General features: G+C 44.8%; 1 long non-coding RNA gene across 1 annotated transcript; it reads right to left on the bottom strand.

Annotated features, from left to right (window-relative positions):
- Positions 1 to 6,906: 6,906 nt before the first annotated feature.
- LOC120226570 lies at positions 6,907 to 14,899 on the bottom strand. Its single transcript, XR_005527056.1, has 4 exons — positions 14,807 to 14,899; positions 10,521 to 10,573; positions 9,209 to 9,279; positions 6,907 to 7,150 (listed from the first exon to the last, which is right to left on the bottom strand). It is a non-coding gene; the product is annotated as an uncharacterized LOC120226570 (long non-coding RNA).
- Positions 14,900 to 16,352: the final 1,453 nt, after the last annotated feature.

Raw genomic sequence — 16,352 nt, 5'->3', positions numbered from 1 at the left:
GAGTGTCAGGCCAGCTGCCACCTAACAGTTTTTAATTGGCTGTGGCATGTTCTCACACTCACACAAATGACAAATACCTCAAGATTCTAGCCCCATTACTCCATGACTGATGTCAATAAGCCACAGAACACGGAAGCTGCCAAATACATTTTTTAGACTTTTTGGAAAACGACTTCAAAGCCTTTTGGAGAGAGATGCAGTGTATAAATATATTTCAAAACAAAGAGTGCTGTACCGTTGTATTGTTCTTCATAGATTTCGAAGTTCTCTGACATCAGTTACTTTCTGGTGATGTCCACTCCCACCAGTCATGACTAAAAGTGGCTTATTTACCATGTGTGACTGTCCTGAAATGTATACGAACCCAGGAAACAAATGTTTTATTTTTCCCGAAGCTCCTATATGTTCTTCGCAAATGTTGAAAATCAACCTATAAGCATTATGTAATCTATTCAACTTGCTCAAATAAATTCTAAATTCCATTCAATAACTCCCCTCCTCTCAATAGTCCAGTGCATAGCAGAAATCTAAAAAATAAATGGATACACATTTAAAAATCATGTACGAAGTATCTCCTACATACATCTTATTTGATCTTCAGAGAGCTGCGTGCCAGCAAGGTACCTGTGAGAAAATTAAAATTAAGGAGCATTTCCGTAATGGTCCAAATTGTATACCTCCCAGTTTCCTATGTTGAAGTCCTAACTCCCAATGTGAGCATATTTGGAAATAGAGCCTTTAAGGAAGTAGTTAGGGTTGAATGAGGTCATAAGGGTGGGGTCTAATCCTCCAGGAATGGTGTCTTTCTAAGAAGAGGAAGAGATACCAGGTCTCTCTCTCTTTCTCTTTCTCTCTCACTCACTCACTCCACACACACAGAAGAAAGCCAGTTGAGGTCACAATTAGAAAGCAGCCAGGAAGAGAGATCTCACCAGAAACCAACCCTTATCTTGGACTTCCAGCCTCCAGAGCTGTGAGAAAATACATTTCTGTTGTTTAAGCCACCCAGTCATTGGTATTCTGTTCAGCAGCCCAAACAGACGAATACAAATTCCAAAGTCAAACACATAATAAACACTGAAGATAGGATTTAAAACCAGATCTCTGGACACCAAGTCTAGCATTCTTTCTAATACACTATGTGTTTGTGAAGCAGTATTGTGGATCTGACTTTAGACTAAGTTCTGAACTTACCAGGAGCTCAGAGAAGTAAGATGAAACGTGTCTCCTTTGTATGCAGCTCAGTTACTGTGGTGGCCATTTTCACTATTTCAAGATTGCCTGGCATTGGGGAGGTACTCCCAACACTTTGTCTTAACTTTCATTTTAACTTAACTGAGTGGCAGCAGTTCTAAGGCCAGAGGCCATAGCAGGAACAGGCTGGGATGCAAGGTTTGTCTGGTGTCAGGATCTACCCCAGTCTTTCTTCTGCTTTTCTTTCTACTCTGCCCACTGGTAAGGACCCTGAGGCTGGTGGCAGAGGCTCAGAGCAGCCAAAACCCACACTTGGTCTTCAGGGTTCACCCCTACTCTCCACTACTTTTATTTTAGCTATTATAAGTAACAACCAAAGAAGTGTATATTCTGCTTTTTTCTTCTTTACTGTGTATTTCCTTATGTAACCCAGGAGGTAACTCCCTGGAAGCTGCATCCATCATTTCTAATTTCCATTGGCAACTTTTACTTTCAGTAACTGATTAGAGCTGCCATTCCATACATGGATGACTCCGCCATCCAGGAATCTAAAGTGTGTCAAGCCTTGCCCTCTCACCCTTTCTCTTCCCAAATCATGTGTTTCAGTGAGTCAGGGTTATTCTACTGAATCCTACTTCTCCTGACACCAACTACTTGCTGTTAGCCCAAATGGGAGGTTTGAGGGGATAGACCTTCAGAGTTGCCAAGTCTCACTCAAACTTCTGATACTACCTGCAAAGATAGTACCTTTTGATACTAACTACAAAGTTAGAGGGCATGGTTTCCATGACTTTTCTCACTTCTGACATCAACTGCAAATTTAGGGGGTTTTCAAAACCACCCTCAGCCTTGATCATGCATTTAAAGAATTCACAGAACAGGCTGAAAGCTGTAATAGTCATGGTTACTGTTTATTACCAAGAAAGGATACCAATGAAAATTATCCAAAGAAACACATAGAGAAGAGTCTAGAAGGTTTCCAAACACAAAGCTTTCCATTACCTTCAAGACATATTACCTTCCCATCACCAGTGTGTGACAATACACAAGGAGCATGACCAACCGGGGAGATTCACCCTTGTCTGCAGTGTCTAGAGTTTTTATGGGAGTTTCATATGAAAGTATTATTGACGAGCCATGGCGTTTAACTCAGCATTCAGCTCCTGACCCCAGAGGTGGGGTTGATATCATGTGGCCCAAGTGGCCACCATGCATCACCTCATTAGCATAAACTATCAAGTGTGACCTAAGAGGCCACTGTAAATAAAAAAGACATTCCTGGCACTTGGAAAATTCCAAGAATTTAGAGGTTGCCTCCCAGGAGCCGGGAACCAAGGCCAGACCTCTCTTTGAGCAAAGCAAGTTCTTTACTACACATTGTCCACCTATTTTTGCCTCACAGAAATGCCTTACAAAGACTGAAAAATAAAAATAGTAGCTATATTGAGAGTATATTAGCTGCCACTATACATTTATTTTTGTCTAATTCTTAAAACCCTATAAAGTTGGTGTTGTTAATCCCATTTTACAGATAAGAAAATTGAGGCTCAGAAAAGTTGCCACCGCAAAAAAGAAAAGTTGCCCAAAGTTTTAGAGAGGGAAAGTAACAGATGTGACCATGGTGACACAGCATACCATTTGGACTATTATATCCATGTTGCCAATTACCTTCACTCATTCATTCTACAAACATTTATTTTATGTCTACTAGGTACCAGAAACTGTTCTAGGTGTTGGAGATATAGCAAAGAACAAAACAGACAAGAATTACTGCTCAAATGGAGGAGATATTCTAATGGGAGGGAAACAGAAAATTAGCAAATAAATAAGCAAAATACATAGTATTTTGAATGGTGATATTACTATGGAAAAAGTAAAGCAACATGTGCACCTTGTTTAGACCTTTATTTAAACATATCAACAGTCACAAGACATCTTTGAGACAAACAGGAAATTTGAATATGGACTGATGTTATGTGATACTATTAATTTTGTTAGACTGGACGACAGACGGCATGATGCCTATGTTCCAAAAAACAAATATTTGTCTGTTAAGTATTTAGACTGATATATTTATGAATAAAATTAGATTGCAAAATGTGTTGATAATTATTGATGCTAGATGATATATATGTGAAGGGCCTTTAAACTAACATTTCTAATTTGGGGTATGCGTAAAAATTTCCAGAACACAAAGATTTTAGAAAAGAAAGAAAGCAATGGATGGTGGTGGCAGATAGGTCTTGCTACACAGCTTGCAAGACCACATAGGTATATTGGAGAAGACCTTGCTAAGAAGATGACCTGAAACAAATGTTTGAAGGAGGCAGGGGACGGGACTATGAGGCTCTCTAGGAAAAGAACATTCAAGGCAGAAGTAGGAGCTAGCACAGAGCACTGAGGTGGCAGTGTGACTGGGAGGGCATGTTCAAAGGAAGAAGTCCATTTGCTAGAAAGGTAGGAGGTGGCATCAAAGAGTTAACAGAGATGGGATGCATTGAGAGGAGAGGAACTAGATGCATGGCCATATCCAGCCAAGAATTCATACCAAAAAATGAAGATCACCTACAAACCAATAAGGAAAATGCAGGTAACCCAACAGAAAAATGGGCAAAACACTGGAACAAGCAGTTCACAGAGAAGGAAATGGCCAATAAGCCTCTGATGCTTATTGAAGCAGGTGCTCTACTTTATTTATCATCAAGAAAATGCAAATTAAAACCACAATGCTACGCCATCACAAACCCACAGAAAGGTTAAAATTAAAAGGCAGGCAATACTAGGAATTAGTATTGAGGACATGTAAACTGGAACAAATTGCAGTCTAGTAAAACTAAACCTATGCATGTCTTTTAAGCAATCAATTCCATTTCTAGGTATATGGCCAACAGAAAGCCATGTAAATGTTCACCAAAGACTGAAACAAGAATGCTCAGAGCAGCATTATTCTTAAAAAGCTGAGAACTACCCAAATGCCTAGTAACAGCAAAATGGATAAACGGGCTACAAAAAGCATCTAAATAACAAAATAAGCCATATATATGAATCTCACAAAAATAGTGAGCAAAGGAAGCAGACACAAAGAATACTGTGATTCCATTTATGTAAAGTTCAAAAACAAGCAAAACTAATCTATGCTGTTAGAGGACAGATTGTTGGAGAAAGTGACTGAAGAGGAGGACGGAGAGTTGGGGAAGAGCTGATAACATCCTGCTTCCTGATCTGGATGCTAGTTAAGCACATGCATTCAATTTGTGAACAGCTACCAGGCAGCACACTGATGACGTGTGCGCTCTTCTGTAGATTATGCTTCAATAAAATGTTTTTTGAAAATCACATAGGGCCATCTTGGTTTCATCCTCCAAGGGAGTAGTGATATGTCCAACATTCCCCATCCTATGCTGGAATAAAAGCAACACAGGGCATGGGGATTGTTGCCTGAAGATGAGTAGGAGATGAGCCTTCTCAGCTTACAGCTGCAACCTCTTTGGTTAAAGACGCAGAAACTGACATGGCAAGTTCTCTACTCCCAAGAAATGAGGCAAAACCGTAAAGAAATGAAAATATGATGACAGCCACCTTCCCCTCAGCATTACAGGTGTTGATAAGGCACCTTATTGTATCTTATCCAATAGAATATTTTTATACAAGATCATGCCAGTTAAGTTGTGGCATCATTTTGAGACCAATTGCTCAGAGTTTAAGAAAAAGAGATTGAATGTTGCTAAGTGTAGACACTATGAACTCTTCAAGACCTAAAAATTATTACAGCTTTTCAAACTAGATATGAAACGGCCAATGGATCATCCTGCATGTTTTAATTTCTAATACAATAAATACTGATTTCTGTAACCTACATAAACAAAAGGCTCTTTGGGTCCTCAATTTTCTTGAAGAGTAAAGGATCTTGAGACCAAAGGGAGTAAATCACTGTGGATGATTGTCGGCCACACTGGGTTCATTTCTTCCTATGACCTCATACGGAATTATTTTTTTGGAATTCCAGCAACCAACTAAATTTCTGTCTAGGCCTAGGTTACCATTCCTACTAGCTCAGGAAGCTGCTTTTCAGTGACCTTGAAACATTAAACAACCTTAGCTTTTTCCTCCTCAGCCTTGTGAGTTTTCTTTTTTATTAGTTTTTCCGGTTTTTTTCCTATTCTTTTTTCCTCATTCTTATTTCTTTTTATTCTTTTATTTCTACTTTTCTCAGTTTATTTTTCCTTTTACTTCATTTTTGCTTTTTAAGTTCGTTTGTATTTGTTCAGTTTGGATTTTGGGTTTGGCGTGGGGGAGGGGGGATTTCTGGGATTGCATTTTGATTCCATTACAAGGATCAGTTCCTCAGGAGAACTTTGACCTGGTTTTCTTTTGAGGTGAGCTGGACCAAGCTTCTCACCAGCTTTTCCCAAATGTAAGCTGACCTTAGGACACCTTGCCTCCAGGTGCAGCCGTAAGTCCAGCATGGCTGCGGGGCCTCTGCTGCGGAGGGACTCAGACACCGGTCTCCTCAAGCCACTGGCAAGGGTAACGGGGCTGTGGTGAGGTCGGCCCAGCACATCCTGCCCGGGAAAACGATGGCCGTGACGATCACTGACGAGACTCCACAGAACTGCCCCAGCCTCCAGAGACTATACCCGGCAAAGCGGGAATCCTGAAGGCGCAGCACAGCGAAACACTGGAAGTGACCGGGGCTGAGGTAACGCCCGGCCTTGCGATGGCTCATGGCAGTAGGAACGAGAAGGGGCTGAGGGCCAATTCCATCACGTAGTGTCTTCTGTGCCAACTGTGGCCAGGGCTGCGCTGTCCATGGCGACTTCAAGGCAGAAAACCTGCCCTCAGAGGCCGGTATGAGTACCGCAATTGCAAACTCTGGCTTCAGCCACAAATTCACCTTTCCCGACAAGCTGGACGCCTTCTGGGGCAGCCCCGCTTCGTGCCGCCGCCAGCTCTTCCAGGGGAGAAGCAGAGGGAGTCACCCAACACACACTGCTCAACACAGTCCCGCCTTTTGAGGGACGGAACTCCCAGGAGCTATGGGAGCGGCGCCCAGCAGAACAGATCACAGTCCGTGCCCGGCGTCGGAGGAAGGTGGAAACCTGCTTGAGAAATTGCCCGTTCCCACCCAGTAAGGGGGGCGGGTGGGGGACACTAGGAAGGCCCCCTGAGTCACTGTGCGTCATGGATCTGAGGCCCCAAGGCCCAGGTGGAGCCAGCCGCCCTGTGACGACAAGGACCTGGGCAGACTGAACTCGGGGGCCCCCTGGGTCACACACGGAAGGAGAGACCCAGGACCCACTCGCAGGCCAGAAATGCAGGGAGCAATGGCCACATGTCTGCTCCTGAGTTATGAGAGGCCCGAGGGCCAGCCACGCCCTGAAGCCTGAGCCTCCAGCCGACTTAACCAGCAGCAGCTGCGTTCCCTACCTCCAAGGGACACACCGGGGTCTCTGCCAACCGGCCTGAGGGGAAGACCACCCTGTCCCGCCTGCCCCATCACCAGCCTCCCCACCAGCACCACTCAGAGCAGGAATTCCTCACGTCGGGGGAGCGGCCGGGCCAGGCCTCCATGCAGATCGGCAAAGACAACCCCCGCCAGCCAGGGTCCCCAGCGCTTTGCTTCCGCCACGGTCCCCAGGGCCCTTGCAGGAACCCAAGGCCCAGACGGGCCTCTGGGCGGCGCCCTTGCAGAGTCCCCGCGAGGAGCCACCGTCCAGCACGCCCCGCCCCCCCAGCAGGTGTCTGTGGCCTCCCCTCTACCCACACTGTCGCAGGGGCGGTGGAGTCCCCGGTGTCCACAGGGAACGCCCCACGCGGAGCAGCCCGGCGGGGACCAGACCCAGAGCCTCCGCCCTACGTGCCCGCAGGGGGCCCCTGGGGGCGTCGTCGAGAAGGTCCAGTTCAAATCTCCGGGAGGAACCTTCGTCCGAGGTGGCCGGTTGGAGCCTGAATGAACCTGAAAGCAAAGACAGAGGAAAGACCCCCTGGCTCCCGGGGCGGCCGCGGAGCCGGTGACAGCGCGGGAAGGACCCGCAGCCCCCTGCGCGGCAGGTGCAGGACGGAGGGGACAGAAGTGACAGCTCCGCGGGGCCCCGAGCTGCTTCGGGAGGCGGCCCCCGGGACCAGGGGGGACGGCCACGCCGCAGCCTGGCGACACTGCTCCTCGGCCGCGTCGTCCCTGCCGCCCTGCGCGGAGGGCGGCCGGCCCCGCAGGGGGACAGACACGGCGCCTGAGGCTTCGGGAGCCCGGCTGGGCGGCCCGGTCGCCACCCTCACTGCGTGTGGCGGCGGCTCCAGCAGCCGGGGCAGGGGGGCCTCCCGGCGCAAAGGGGAGTCTCCACTGTGCGCGCTGATCCGAGGGCTTTCCTGCGGGCAGCCAGGGCTGAGACCCTCTCAGGGCCTCCCCGGCCCCCTTCCGCTCCCACCCTGTTCTCCCCCTCTTCCCTCCACGCAAAGCACCAGCCGGTCAGGCCCGACCTCGGTGGGGGGTGGGGGGCTGCCACTGCTCTGGGGCTGCAGAGGTGGGGGAGGAGGGTGTACCCTCCGCCCGCCCTCCTTCCCCAGAGCTGGGCGCTTCTCCACCAGGCGCTGGGAAAGGAGTACTTGTCCCCTTCCTCAAGTCTGCACCATCACCACCCCCTCCTCCTCCAGGGCTTGGAGTGTGGAGAGGACCATAGGGCTCCTCTAGGGTCCCCTAGGCTGTTTGTCTCCTTAGTGACAGGGACGCTGAGCATGCTCCATTCTAGAGGAGACTGTCTGGAAGCACCCACTGCCCATCACCCTCTTCCCCTTGGTTTGCACTGATCCGCACACCACCTAGTTCCACCACAATGACCTGGTCCCACGCCACCCTCCTACCTCATCCGTCTGTCTCCCTAGCTGTCCCTCCCTGACAATGTGGCCCATCCTTGGGCTGCGGGCAGGTAGGCCAAAGAGGCTCCCTGTCTGCCAACCTCACTGCTGGTGTGGGAACGGATGGTTATGGGGACCGGCCAGTGATGGCTGCGGCCCTCAATTTGTTTCTCTGCTGTTTCTGTCCTTGAGAAATAAGGCTCAGATCTAGGGCTCCCCTTGCCTGCACTGCCTAGTCCTGGAGGGCATGGCTTGGCTCCTGAGGGGGCTGGGGGCCAGGGGCACCCCGGCCAGGGCCCCAACCCACCCAGCATCCCTCCAGCACTTAGTGTCTCCTGAGGATCAAGCAGAAACTAAAAAGACTATTTGGGTGGGGAAAGGACTCTTATAAGACTTTTAATCTGAGAGGAATGGGGAGACATTAGAGTTTTCACAGAGGATTGACATAAGCTGGCTGATGTTTCAGCAGGATCTCTGTGTTTGGGAAAGTGTTTAGGGGGCCAGGGCAGAAGGCGGGAAACACCAGGAAATACTGCCATGATCCAGGCGAGTGCCCATGGTGGATTGCACCAGGGTCATGGAAGCGGAGGCGAAGAGGAGCGCGTCCCTGTGACTGGCAGCCTGTACCTGCTGAGTTAGCCCTCGGGGCTTGATTTCCCAGAGGCCTCCTGCAGGGCTGTCTGCCTCCCAGGCCCAGGATGGCCTTCCATCCTCTCCCTTCTCTTCTCCCAGTCCCCCTCCTCCAGCTAATATCAGAAGAGCCAAGTAGCAGAGGCCAAAAGAAGTAATCGAAGATGCAAACTGCTAAGTACAGAGCTGAAGGAGACATAACACAGAGGAAGAGGAGGCCCCTCAGTTCATGGTCTCAGTTGTAAGCAATAGAAACCAACTCAGATTGGTTCTGGCAGACAGGGAATCTATGATCATGATACTGAGCAGATCACCAAATTGCCCATGTGCCTGGAGAGCCAGGTTCTACGAAACACAGGATCAATGCCCACTACCGTATGGCACGGCTCAGCAGGTGTGGACATCCCTACAACCACCGGCAAGGAAAAGACTCTATAGCTTGTGCCATCCACCCCTCTAGCACTGCACCCAGCTTGCCACTCCAGCCCCACGGCCACGACTGCCCTAGGAACCCAATCCTCCCAGTACCTACCTCTTTGAGTCACTGGCTCCTGCTTCCAAGTCTATGCAAGTCATCTGACCAGGCTGTAGCTGCAAGGGAATCTAGGGAAGGAAGCATCTGTCATTTTCCTCTCCCATCAGGGTGGGGGGCACCCTCTGTATCCCACTATTGGTAATCAGATTGGGGAAACACCAAACATACAAGGGATAGCAGATGCTAAGCAGACTCAATATACACACAATTGTCCATAAGAAAAAGTGTATCAGGGGCACCTGGGTGGCTCTGTCGGTTAAGCATCTGACTTCGGCTCAGGTCATAACCTCACAGTTCGTTGGTTTAAGCCCCACGTTGGGCTCTGTGCTGACAGCTAGCTCAGAGCCTAGAGCCTGTTTCAGATTCTGTGTCTCCCTCTCTCTCTGACCCTCCCCTGCTCACACTGTCTCTCTCTCTCTCTCTCTCAAAAATAATTAAACAAAAAAAAAATTTTTTTTAAAGTATATCAGATGGGGACCAGCAAGTGTCCAATAATTATGAGATTACCAGACTGATTTCCCTCTGTGGCTAATCCATACTACCAGAAGGAAAATCCAAGAGAAAAATTATTTAAATGTCCCATTCTTTTAGCAAGTAATTTAAACTCCTGAGAAATTTAGTTAACAGTCATTTGGATATTTGTTTGAATATTATTGACAATGTGTTAGAATTTTCATTTTAAAAATGTTGGGAGGGGTGCGCCTGGGTGGCTCAGTTGGTTAAGCATCCCAGTTCGACTCAGGTCATGATCTCACAGTTCGTGGGTTCGAGCCCTGCGTCAGGCTATCTATGCTGACAGCTACCTCAGAGCCTGGAGCCTGTTTCAGATTCTGTATCTCTCTCTCTCTCTCTCTCTCTCTCTCTCACCCTCCCCTGCTCACGCTGTCTCTATCTGACTCTCAAAAATAAATTTAAAAAAATTAAAAATTTTTGAAAAAAAGTGTTTGGGAGTACCTGGGTGGTTCAGTCAGTTAAGCATCCAACTCTTCTGATTTCTGCTCAGGTCATGATCTCATGGTTATGAGATCGAGCCTCACATCCAGCTCCATCATGGTGCGCATGGAACCTACTTAAGATTCTCTCTTTCCCTCATCCGCTCCCAGTCCTCCGCTCATCTGCATACTCTCCCTCTCTCTCTCTCTCTAAAAAAGTATGATTTAGTTGTATCTGTACATGCATACAGATATATATATAGAGAGAGAGAGAATATCAGAACCCTGATAATACCTTTTAACACCCACCTAGATCCAGCTATATCTAGAGCTGAGTAAACTTTTAGAATTCCCAGGAATTCTAAAAAATTAATTACCTTTTGGGTTTCAGTTAGTTTGAGATGAGTTTCTGTCACTTGTACAAGAAACTCTAGAATAAAAAATATATGTACTTAAATATTATTGTAAATAATAATGCATTTATATATTTATAATCATATAACATGATAATATATTAATAATTTCTAATAATAATTATAAAGAATAAGTATTATTGACACTTAACATTAGTTGATTTTATTAGTTTGGACTACAGACATAAATAGACATATAAGAGAACCTTAAATAAAATGAGTACATGGGGTAATAAAAACTTAAGTGATTATAGACTTATTTTTTATAACCCACCTATCTAGAGCTATGACAAATTTTATATTTTTAAATTTCCCATCGCTTTTATAGTTTCATTTTTCCTAATGTGTGTAGGCGGGCCATAGGCATGTTTAACAAAAAGAAGAAAGAGGTCCTGATGTATTCTGAAAAAGGTATTTTTAAGTGCCAAGCAAGACAGATTCTATTATTCCTGGAAAGGAAGTTGCTTTGACATAGATTTAATGTCAGTGTGTGAAAGAAAGAATAGATTTTAAAACTTAAGCTATTTATAACATATGTGGGGGAAATGAGTACGGAAGATTAAATTTGTGATTTAAATATAGTAATCACATAAAATTAAGGCTCAACTAGGCATCCAAGTCTAGCGCTGAGGCCCTGTTCTCCTCAATACGCACACACACGGCAAAATAGTTACTCTGCTCTAAGGGTTCTGGGGCACTAGATACACTTAAATAATGCAGTAAAATGTAAGCATTTTGAGACACTTCCCAGCAATCATCAGAAAATGGACATGGACATTTACCTCCTAGACCGCCTATAACTCTACTGAAGTACAGTAAAGCGATTAGACTAAAAGATCAAACCACAAGGGTAAAGAGGAGGGGCAAGGAGACAACAGCAATAACAATTTGGAAGCAAGAGGTGGGAGTAGTGACTTTTTAGCAAGCGTGAGGAAGAGAAAGCCCATGCCAGCAGCGGCAGAGATCCTGTGAGCAAGCTCCTTCCTGCTTCGGGCCCCTCTCAGGCTCTGAACGGGAGGCATCAGGGACCCTGGGGGTGGGGCGGGTGAGGGGGGAAGACAGGTGGTTGAAACGTCAGGGGAGTCCCTGGAAGTGTGAATACAGAGTGGTTAGAAGGCCATATCTGCTCCCCACCGACAGAAGACTAAAGGTTTACTCTCGGGAGACGGTTCCGTTCATCAAAGAAAACTCTGGACTTGGGGACCCCAGTTCCCCATGTAGGCAGGAAGCCGAGCTGAAAACAGGAACAAGTGAGCATCAAACGGTGACACCTCCTTGGCCCCCTTGTCCATTAGCTCCCTGAATATAGTAGTTAATTTAGTATGTTTTCAGGCTACCTTTACTTTCTTCTAAATATATTTGTTTTTAATGCCTACCATAAGTATGTATTTGTATATACTGAAACACAATTTAGGAGGTGAATTATTTCCAACCTATACTCCTAGCCACACTATCAATCTTTTATGATAGATTGGAGGATTGATCTGACATGCAAATTTATCTCCCAAATACCGTTTATCAGGTGCCTTCTGAAATGTACTTGACTGAAATGGGGGAAAATAAGAGGGGGGTAAGGGGGTTGACATGAAATCTCAGAAAATAGAGGACCCAATATATGAGAGAAATGAACAGAATTTTCAGGAAGAAGGTAAAGGGAGATGTCAGGATCTAGAGAACAAGGAGATTGGAGAAAGTGACATCAGGGCTCTTGGAGTGATGGACACCCCTCAGCAGGGCCAACTTACCCATGAGGCACACTAGACCCAGTACCTCGGGCCCATGATACATTTAGGGATTTTCAAAAATTCTTTTTAGTTTCCCTAAAATCAAGAGCAAAATTTAAGAACAGGGACTACAAAATAATGAATCCAACCTGGATTATATTCATCTTTATCCCAACACAGCTATAAAATGTAATTTTTATTATTTCTTATAGAAGAAGGAGCTTGTGATGGCAAAACTGCCTAGGACCTACAAAAGTAGTAACGTGGCCCTGACCTCCCGGGGGTAAAAAAGAAAAAAAAAAAATTGGACAGCTTTATTTCAACATATGAAAAGGTAGTTTAGACAGAATGGGTTAGTGATAGGTACACAGAAAAAAACTAAGCAAAGAAAAATCAAGACGACACATAGTAAAGGAAAAACAAGGACTACAAGGAGATGTAATCCTAATATATGTAAGATCAGCATGAAAAATACATTGTCAAAATAGACACTGAAAGCTGATGTAATAAAATACATAGCTCTAGATCAGGAAAATGAGAAAAGGGAAGAAATGTGCCCAGTAGTAGGAGAGCCAATTCCTCATCTTCTCTAGTAGGAAGGAAATAGAAAATACATAAATTTAAAAATTAAGAAGTGTATTAGAGGGTGGGGCACATGGGTGGCTCAGTAGATTGAGCCTCCCACTTTGGCTCCGGTCATGATCTCATGGTTCGGTTCATGAATTTGAGCCCCACATTGGGCTCTGTGCTGTCAGCGCAGATCCTGCTTTAGATCCTCTTTCCTGCTCTTTCTTCCCCTTCCCCGCTTGTGCTCTCTTTCTCTCGCTCTCTCAAATATAAACATTTAAAAATGAATAAATAAGGGCGCCTGGGTGACTCAGCCAGTTAAGCATACGACTCGGCTCAGGTCATGATCTCATGGTTCGTGGGTTCGAGCCCCACGTCAGGCTCTGTGCTGACAGCTCAGAGCCTGGAGCCTGTTTCAGATTCTGTATCTCTGTCTCTCTCTGACCCTCCTCTGCTCACGCTGCCTCTCTCTCAGAAATAAATAAAACATTTAAAATTTTTTAAATGAATAAATAAATTCATTACAACTGTCCAGCATGTGCATTCCACAATGGTGTCCTATCTACTTATCCATGAATGTTGGAGCTATGTGATTTTAAAAAGGAGAAAAAAAAAAGAAAGAAATTGGCAAACATACTCTTAGCCAAAACAAAATCAAAGGAAATGGTTCTCTCAGACACAAATCACAAACTTAGATATGCATAAAATATGTTTTTAAAAGTCCGTGTCACTTTATAGAAGTAGGGGGAAATATTCTGCTGACTATAGCATATTGAAGACAACAAAAATCCATGCAAATCCAGGAGTTATGATGAAGGTATGGATGAGCAGTGAGGTACAAGCCAAAATGTTTCAGACCCCCCCCCCCATAGCGCGTGAGGCAATCTGGCACTTCTCAGGCACTGGCATGAGTTTAGAGGCCCAGGATACCTTCAAATGCTGCACGAATATTAAAAAATAGTTTTCCCTAATAAACTTTCTAAGCCAGATATTGAAAACAAGTTGTTCATGTACCTTCTCAGGCCACACCCTCTTATTTGAGAATCTGAGTAGTAGATAAATAATATTTAGAGCTATCACTTATTGTGAGCTTATTAAGGGCCAAGTACATGCTTTAGGTCCTTTACTAGGTCAACACAGATTTATTTAATGTCTTCTGAGGCTGTAGTTGTGAACAAAACAGAACCTTGCCTACCTTCCCAGAGTTTCTGGTCTGTTAGCTTATAAAATGAGACCTCACACATGATGGGAGGAGATAAGGAAGGAAAGTCCAGACTGAGGGGAAAGTGAAGCAGAGAAAAGTCACTGTTCAGGCCTCCTGAAGTAGTCACGTGAAGGGAAACTGAGAACTTGCAGAGAAATCATGGGAATGGCACATCCAGCTGTAAGAATGAGACGCAGGTGGGAGTTGGTGCAGAAGCTATTGCCTCTGCATTATATGGTGGGCTTGGGGTTGCCAATGGTCGACGGGGCAGGTGGGGAGGAAAAAGAGCCAGTGGCAAGACAGAGGAGGGCAAGGACAAGCTTAGAACCCTAGACCAGCACATATACCTGCCTCTCACTGCCTCTAAGCACTACTTGGAGGGAATAATGGTGGCTGCTTCACTTCCACGTCCAGAGCTTGCACATGGATCTCTTTTGGCCAACTCCAACATACAACCATAAAGGAAATGTCACTCCAGTTTAGGCCATTGACACCATCCCAACCAGTGCTACACTACCTCTCTTCAAATAGGAATCCTACTCACCTCTTTTAACTATACTGAACTTTGTATAGCAAAGTCTGGCTTACACCTAACCTGATGCAGTTATTCCTGGTACAACCAAAAACACCCTAACCCTCCCCCAAAAAGGATATAAAGTCCAGTATGTCACTTTATCTTTGGGGAATGCCCATTCCTTTTCTTGCTAAATGACGCCCCTTTTATAGCCTGAGAGAGACGTTGAACTACTACTAACCCATTTCATGTTCAGTAGGAGGAGAATGGGGAGGTGAAAAAAAAGAGTTGATATAATTTGCAAGGTTGGTACCCAAAATAGGAACCAACCCTTCTTCTGGAATTATCGAATGGTTTCTGATGGAAGTTCAGAGCGTGACTGGCTTTCTAGATGGCGGTTTGGTAACGTACCATTGTCCTTAACGGCCGCGAAGGGCGCACGCGGAGAGACTGCGGATGGGCGGGGTCCCCGCCTCATCCCTGCCGCCGCCAGCCTCTCCCCGATGTACTTGAGCGGAGCTGCAGATTCCCCAGCTCCAGGGACTCTCTCTCGTTGAAGCGCCAGGAACGACTTCTACACTACAACCTACAAGCTTTCTTTCCAGAACTTTAGCCTAATAAAATTACCATAAATGAGTAGCTTACTGTGGTTTTTAAAATTGGAAATAATCTAAACACCCAACAGTAAGGGGGTTGATTAAATAAATTATTGTACTTCCAAGTAGCAAAATCATAATGCAGCCATTAAAAATAATATTTTTTAAATATTGAATGATAAAGAACGGTTTCTATTAAGTGGGAATAAAGACAGACACCTAAATTATATGCACGGTATGAACACATTTTTGTAAAATTATGTATGCAAAGGAAAATAAGGTTGAAAGTACCAAGGTACCTATATTGAACTAGCATAATAAGTCACTAATAATCAAATCAGTTTACAGAAAGGAATTTACTATGAGGAAAGAAATAAACTGAAGAAAATATTTGCCAAACATAATAGGTAATCTCTTATAATAGATAACTGATTTTTTTCAAATCAATAAAGATTAGCAATCCAATAGAAAAATGGTATTTAGAAAATAAAACATTTTTTTTTAAAGCAAGCTTCATGCCCAGCGTGGAGCCCAACACAGGCCTTGAGCTCAGGACCTTGAGATCAAGTCTGAGCTGAGATCAAGAGTCAGAAGTTTAACCAACTGAGCCCCCCAGGCACCCCAAAATAAAGCTGATTTTTAAAGGTATGAAGTGTTTGACCTCAACCACAGTAAGAAAAAAGCAAATTGAAACCAAACCCAAGTACCATTTTTCAATATATAGTCTTGGCAATGACAGAAAGTTTAACACACTGAATTGTCAAGAGTATAGGAAAACAGACACTTTGATATATTGCTGGTGGTAGTACAAATTGCTAAAACCTCCATGAAGTGAAATTGGCAACTCAAAATTTTGAATGCATGTGTCTTTGAATACAACAATTTTCCTTAAAGGAATTTACTCCCTGGTTGTATTCGATCATGTGGTAGTAGCATATGTGGAAGGACATGCACTACAGACTTTTTCATAATAGGCAAAAACTAGAAACAATTTAGGGACTCGTTAAATTATGAGTCAGCCAGACAATGGAATATTCTGTGACAGCTAAAAATAGTAAGGTCCCTCTTAATGTGCTTATATGGAAAAATCTCCAAGATATATTACATGAAAAATTCAAGTATATAATGGTGTGATTGAACCCTCCTATTTTGTAAAAATAAAATAAAAGTTGTGTGTATGCATATGAATGT

The sequence above is a fragment of the Hyaena hyaena genome, unplaced genomic scaffold, assembly GCF_003009895.1.
Source record: "Hyaena hyaena isolate Hyena2069 unplaced genomic scaffold, ASM300989v1 scaffold_1760, whole genome shotgun sequence".
NCBI classification, from domain to species: Eukaryota; Metazoa; Chordata; class Mammalia; order Carnivora; family Hyaenidae; genus Hyaena; species Hyaena hyaena.
This window is presented reverse-complemented; position numbering and strand designations above follow the sequence as displayed.